Raw genomic sequence first — 7,692 nt, forward strand, 5'->3', positions numbered from 1 at the left:
CGGAAGTCTTCGAGTGTCTTGGGCTGGAGGAGTATACGACGGGTGCGCTCAGGGAATACCTTGGGGCTTGTAGCGGCGGAGGGTTAAACTCAAAGCTGCACAATGGGTTATATGTACTCTGCTCCTCCCTTCCCTCCGTAGGTGTCGAAATCCGATTTTTGGCGCTATACGCACTCAGATTTAGCGCTGAGCCACAAAGGCTCTATAATTATTTGATTGCTTGTTTATTTGTTGAACTTTGCGCAGAGCTACTCGAGGGCTATCAGCGCTAGCCGTCCCTAATTTTAAAATGATAGATTAGAGGAAGGCAGCTAGTCAACATTTCCCACCGCCAGCTCTTGGGCTACTCTTTACCAACGAATAGTAGGACTGACCTTCACTTTATAACGCTCCCACGGCTGAAAGAACGAGCGTGTTTGGTGACGAGATTAAAACTCACAGATAGCGACTCGAGTGCCCCAACCACCTATAATTATTTAATGATGGCGACTCGAGTGCCCCAACCACCTATAATTATTTAATGATGGCGACTCGAGTGCCCCAACCACCTATAATTATTTAATGATGGCGACTCGAGTGCCCCAACCACCTATAATTATTTAATGATGGCGACTCGAGTGCCCCAACCACCTGTAATTATTTAATGATGGCGACTAGAGTGCCCCAAGCACCTATAATTATTTAATGCGAATTGAAGCAGAAAATAAATGTGAATGAAATAGATTAACTGAAATTCCTGTACTTTATTTTTTTTAATTTAAATGAACATAACTGAACCCTATGTTGTATCTATAGCTTACAGTATGAACTATTGTTGAATCTAACAAAAATGCACTTTTAGGGATTACTTTTGATACAAATAATTACTGATACCAAGTCTGACTAAATTTTATCAGTTAATATAGAAACACAATTATTTGTAACAGACTATACGTCTGTATTGACAGTTATTTATCAGTTTGAACATACTAGTTCAATACCTTTTATTAAGTAATACGTAGCAACTTTCTATGCTTTGTTTCGTATTTCCTGATACATTCACATTAGTTTAGTTATAATTCGTTATTAGTACACTTCTAAAAACGTCATAATTACATCCTTTGTTTGTCTGGTTGTCTTCCACTCACAAACTTGAACCTGTATTTATATCTGTTTTAATTAATATATAGAACTATTGCTATTAGCTTATTCTTCTAAAATATTCAGCAGAAAAACTGTTTAAGCATACGAAATCCAATTTCTCTTTGGATTCAATACCTGTAATGAGTTAGTCCGATTTCGGGGAAATCCACTCTTCATCAGTAACCGTGGATGAGGGCAAATCGGAAAGAAGGCTAGGGCTATTCATGTCGAGATTAAGGTATATTATATGTAGTGTATTTTGAGGAATATGTAGTATTAATTTGACTAATTTATTCTTGTGGATTATTTATCAAGCTAGCTTTCTGATAACATGTCACCTCCAAACTGTTTTTAATTGTTGTTCTTTTGTTTTAATATTTTATCTTTACATTAACTCATCACACGAAAACGTAGTACAATGATAACTTTTTTGCTCAGGTTTCAAATGCTTTGGCAATGATGGTAATAATAAAAACAACACTAAAGTTATAATAATTATCCCTCGAGTTCATAAACAGGGCAATACCGTGGTTAGTGGGGGCGGTGCCTTCGCACAAGGCGCCAACTCGAATGGGGCGCTTATTGCCCGATTGGACAACAAATCAATCTAATAGGTTGGGGGCGCCAAATTTATATGTCGCCCAGGGCTCCATCAAACATCGGTACGGCACTGTCCATAAAAAATAATAAAAATATATTTAAATGCATAACTATTTCTCGTTACTTCAAATTTGTCGTATGTTATGACAACGGGTCATTATTCTGAATAGCGCTTGTTAACGTCAATTTATTTTAAGTCCTTTTTACTTTTCATTCCACAGTACTTACAATTGAAAAATATAATTTTAGAAATGACGAACAGTTAATTTGATACCTTAATGGCAATCCAAAAAGGTGATATATCATGTTGTTGTTTTTTTTGTTGTTTGTTTGTTGTTAAACACAAAGCTATCTTGTCTAGTGGCCTTGAGTTTTCAATCTGAGCTGTATCTATTCGATACGAACACTGATGTTAGCATTTATATCCACCCATTTTACTTGACAAATCATTATATAACTGATTTTGATAAGTGTGCATGCAATGCTTTTGCTGATAAAGCGGTTATTTGTTATTTAGTTAGTTATAAAGCACAAAGCTACACAATGGGTTATCTGTGTTCTGCACACCGCACGTATTGAAACCCCGTTTTTAGCGTTATAAACCCTCAGACTTACCGTTGTGCCACGGAGGAGCGACATATTTTACAAGGGCTATTGTAAAATCGATAACATCTATATTTTATTACTTTTTTTGTTTGTTTGTTTTGGCAATTTAGAACGAAGCATTAGATATTTTAAAAGTTTGCTTTTATAAAAATTAGTTCTACATGAATAACGATTATGATAAATGTTTAAAATTATATTTACAACAGAAATATTAAACAAGAAAAATGTTTAACATATGAACAATTTTCAGCTGCTCGGAAACAACACCAAAAAAAAATCGATATTTTTACAGTATCCAATAAGAAGCGGGAAATAAAAAGTCTCGATCAAAGATGTAGCGGTTGATAAGACAGAATTATCAAATATTAAATTTTTCTGGGATGTCTTAATGGATTCTGCGAAAATTAAAGTAAACTGTCTTGGTGCATTACGAAGAAGTTTTACCAGGATATCATAGTGCGTTACGTGGAAAGTGTAATAGTTTGTCTTTAATGAGTTGTGTGGAAACTCTTCTAAAGTTTCTGAAAGAATCCTGTGAAAATTATAGTAAACTGTCTTGGTGCATTGCGAAGAAGTTTTACCAGGATATCATAGTGCGTTATGTGGAAAGTGTAATAGTTTGTCTTTAATGAGTTGTGTGGAAACTCTTCTAAAGTTTCTGAAAGAATCCTGTGAAAATTGTAATAGATTGTCTTGGTGCATTGCGAAGAAGTTTTACCAGGATATCATAGTGCGTTATGTGGAAAGTGTAATAGTTTGTCTTTAATGAGTTGTGTGGAAACTCTTCTAAAGTTTCTGAAAGAATCCTGTGAAAATTGTAATAGATTGTCTTGGCACATGTTGTAAGGTGTTTTATTGTTGGTCGGATTATTTTGGATTGCTTGGTAGAAATGACGCGATGTCAAGTCCAGTTAATAATAACGAATTAATTTATTTCTTCAAAAACTGAATAACTTTTGTTACAGGTTACATTAACTTTAACACGAGATGTAGTGTAGGCCTAGGTTCACAAACAACGTTTGAACAGAAATTTCGAGATTAATGCTACATAGCCTAACTTACTTGTACACTTATTTACAGCCAATGATTCAAACCGGATTTTTTTCAGTTCCGGCTCGGAAAAGAATGAAAATATTCGTCTTCTGTTCCAAAAGTTCCAAATGACTTATTTCATTCCTTTCTCGTTGAAACGAAATAAAATAGTGATTAAAACCTGTATAATGTTTTTTGGTGTGTTTTTTTTTCTAGTCAAGCGATACTGTCGTAATGTATTTATTTATTTTTTTGAATAACGTTACACAAGCAGTATGAAATGTAGTAAATTCCAAATAACTAGTCACTCCAAAGGAAAACAATATGACGTTATCCGTCTGCATAAATAAATTCACCAAACATGCTCGCCCTTTCAGCCGTGGGAGCGTTATGATGTGACGGTAAATCGTACTATTCGTTGGTAAAAGAGTAGCCCAAGAGTTGGTGGTGGTGGGTGGTGATGACTAGCTGCCTTCCCTCTATTCTTACACTGCTAAATTATGGACGGGTAGCGCAGATAGCCCTCGTGTAGTTTTGCACGAAATCCATAACAAACAAACAAATAAATCCACTTATTTCCTGCCTATAGAAACAACAATGCCTAAGTTACAACTTTTAACAAATATTACAGCAATGTGCTTAACGTATTTTTATTTTCTCCGTTGCAGTTTCATCTGTCCCAGTTATACTTTATATTTAAAAAAAAACAAAAACGAAACTTCCCAACATCCTCACTGAAAACGTCATAAAGGAAAAAATCCTCACCGAGTAATCGATTACATGTAAACAATCTTTATTATTACTGTCAGGAATGTAACAAATGTATGACACTCACGCTGGCTACTTACTTCCCTACACGTTTAATCTACAAATATTGGACTGATTCACTCATTTATTATTCATTAACTTAATGCTTCATGAATCTCGTACTTATACAACATAAATATAAGTTTAGGAACATAATGATATACCCGCACTACTCCAGTCAACAAAAACACACTATTAGAAACTACGCGATCTACCTGGACTACTCCAGTCAACATAAACATACCATTAGGACAAAGTGATCTACCTGGACTACTCCAGTCAACATAAACATGCCATTAGGAACAAAGTGATATACTTGAACTACTCCAGTCAACATAAACATACCATTAGGACAAAGTGATCTACCTGGACTACTCCAGTCAACAAAAACACACTATTAGAAACTACGCGATCTACCTGGACTACTCCAGCCAACATAAACATACCATTAGGAACAAAGTGATGTACTTGAACTACTCCAGTCAACATAAACATACCATTAGGAACAAAGTGATATACTTGACTACTCCAGTCAACATAAACATACCATTAGGAACAAAGTGGTGTACTTGAACTACTCCAGGCAACATAAACCTACCATTAGGAACAAAGTGATCTACTTAAACTACTCCAGTCAACATAAACATACCATTAAAACAAAGTGATATACTTAAAGTATTCCAGTCAACATAAACATACCATTAGAGGAACAAAGTGATGTACTTGAACTACTCCAGTCAACATAAACATACCATTAGGAACAAAGTGATGTATTTGAACTACTCCAGTCAACAAACATACCATTAGGAACAAAGTGATATACTTGAACTACTCCAGTCAACATAAACATACCATTAGGAAGAAAGTGGTATACTTGAACCACTCCAGTCAACATAAACATACCATTAGGAACAATGTGGTGTACTTGAACTACTCCAGTCAACATAAACATACCATTAGGAACAAAATGATATGCTTGAACTACTCCAGTCAACAAAACATACCATTAGGAACAAAGTGATGTACTTGAACTACTCCAGTCAACATAAACATACCATTAGGAATAAAGTGATGTACTTGAACTACCCCAGTCAACATAAGCGTACCATTGGGAACAAAGTGATGTACTTGAACTACTTCAGTCAACATAAACATACTTTTGAGAAGAAATCATTCTACCTGGACTACTCCCGTCAACATAATCTTTGCATTATGGGCCAACTGATGTATTTGTACAGTCACCACAAATGTTTGTTTGTTACGGATTTCGCGCAAAGCTACACGAGGGCTATGTTCGCTAGCCGTCCCTAATTTAGCAGTGTAAGACTAGAGGGAAGGCAGCTAGTCATCATCACCCACCGCCAACTCTTGGGCTACTCTTTTACCAGCGAATAGTGGGATTGACCGTCACATTATAAGCCCCCACGGCTGAAAGGGCGAGCATGTTTGGTGTGACAGGGATTCGAAGCCGCAGATTGCGAGTCGAGCTCCCTAACCACCTGGCCATGCCGGGCCCAATAACGACGAGAGTTTCGTTTGAGGTAAGTCGACATGAACTTAAGGATTTCCGTATTTCAAAGCAACTGTTCTGAATTGTCGGTTTGTTTGTAGTTAAGTAAAAAGCTACACAAAGGACTATCAATGCTCTGCCCACCACGGGTATCGAAATCCTGTTTTAGCGTTGTAAGTCCGCAGACATACCGCTGTGCCACTAGGGGGCGCTGAGTTTTCTATCGCCGCTCTTGGTCAACTTCATCTCCATGGTAACGATTAACGATTTTCTATTGCTTGATGGACACGTTTTCATCCTGAATGGAATTAATGAATTTGTCACGTGTCAGTAAATCCAGGACCACTCGAGACACTTCTGATGGACAACTAAGCAATAAATTGAGAGATTTAAAAGACCTTTGCTAGGAGTTTTTTTTTTTTTCGCTACTCTCCAACTATACTTCTAAAGTTGGTCCCTACTAGTTTCTTCTGGTCACTTATCACAAAATAACTAAAATAAAATGTACACTAGTCATTGATAATCATTAGGAACTTTCTGTGGCAGGTAAGTCAGTGCTGTTTTTGTCAGATGAGCAACAAAATGAACAGTTCGCTCTTCAATATTTTATCCTTCAGCCTCAGATATAATGTGAATCTCATTCTTTTTTTATCATTTGCTTTCTGCCATAACGTGTACGCTATTTTGTGGTTTGCGAATGTAAAATTCGTGTTGCAAATCCTGTGTATATAGAAATGGTTGATGATATGAACTGTTGTAAGAGAGACCCGTAGAACGTTACATATATTTCGTGTAAGCGCGAGTCTTGTAACTGATGTTGTAATTCATGCAGATTTTATTTTTCCAAGCAACATAAAAAATCTTTCTGGTATAGGGAAACTATACCTGAACTCAAGATATTTCTGACATGCTCATTGAACCACGTGCCACGTGAGTTTCCGTTCCCATCTCTCCTATATATAATTTACAGAGAATTATTAAAGATAAACACAACCCATGCGAACAAAATGTCTTTCTTGCACCAATTTTCAATGAACCTAAATTCAAAACCGTTATTCACGCACTTTAAGGAGAACTAAACTCTCTTTCAAAATTCCATCAAAATTCAGAGATTACAAAAAACAATAAAAAAAACCAAATTGATTTGTAGTGCCACTAAGAACATTTTCATTATTAACAAAGGAGAAATATAGGAGCAGTCTGTCTAAGTGTCGAGCACTTTCCTTGGGATGTTAGTAAATAATAGTGTTTATATTTTGATAGGAGCGAAAAGCAAGATTTTAATTTATTGTCGAACGCCTAAATCAAAATAGATGTACGTTATTTAGAAGAATAACGTGTGATACATCAGATATTTCATGCAATACACATAAGTGGTTTATCAGAAAGGTTAACAATGTTGTTTCCCTTGACGTGCGAGATTAGAAATTGTGCGTCTTTCGAGTTGCTTCGTTCATGTGTTAATCTAATTTTTGCCCCTTACAAAATTTAATGTTTGACGCTTTTTGTGACGAGTAAAATAGCCAGGATAATTCTTTCTTGAAAATGTTAGACTTTCTTTATTTGCTGCACAATCGACCGAGTGCACCGTGTCTGTCGCACGGATCAAACTCCGAATTCTAGCGATATAAGTTCTCAAGCTTATATTTGTGTGGTAAAAATCTAAGTGAAGTTAGATTGCAAACAATAAATTTTATGACCGCTTGTGATATAATATCGGAAGTAAAATAAACCACGAAATTCAGGAAAATGTTGTAAGTTTAGTAAATATTTAAAATACAACTATACATTTTTTATCAACCTTTTGTACCTTAAATTTGAGAATATTGACTGCTGACTTTTCTACGATTATAACGTTTTGAAATAATTAAACAAACAACTCTTATTTTAACCAAAACCCGGAATCCGTGGAATCAATTTGATATCAAAAGCATAATGAAGGAATCCATGGAATCAATTTGATATCAAAAGCATAATGAAGGAATCCATGGAATCAATTTGATATCAAAAGCATA

Source organism: Limulus polyphemus, unplaced genomic scaffold, assembly GCF_000517525.1.
Source record: "Limulus polyphemus unplaced genomic scaffold, Limulus_polyphemus-2.1.2 Scaffold1122, whole genome shotgun sequence".
In the NCBI taxonomy this organism is placed as follows: domain Eukaryota; kingdom Metazoa; phylum Arthropoda; class Merostomata; order Xiphosura; family Limulidae; genus Limulus; species Limulus polyphemus.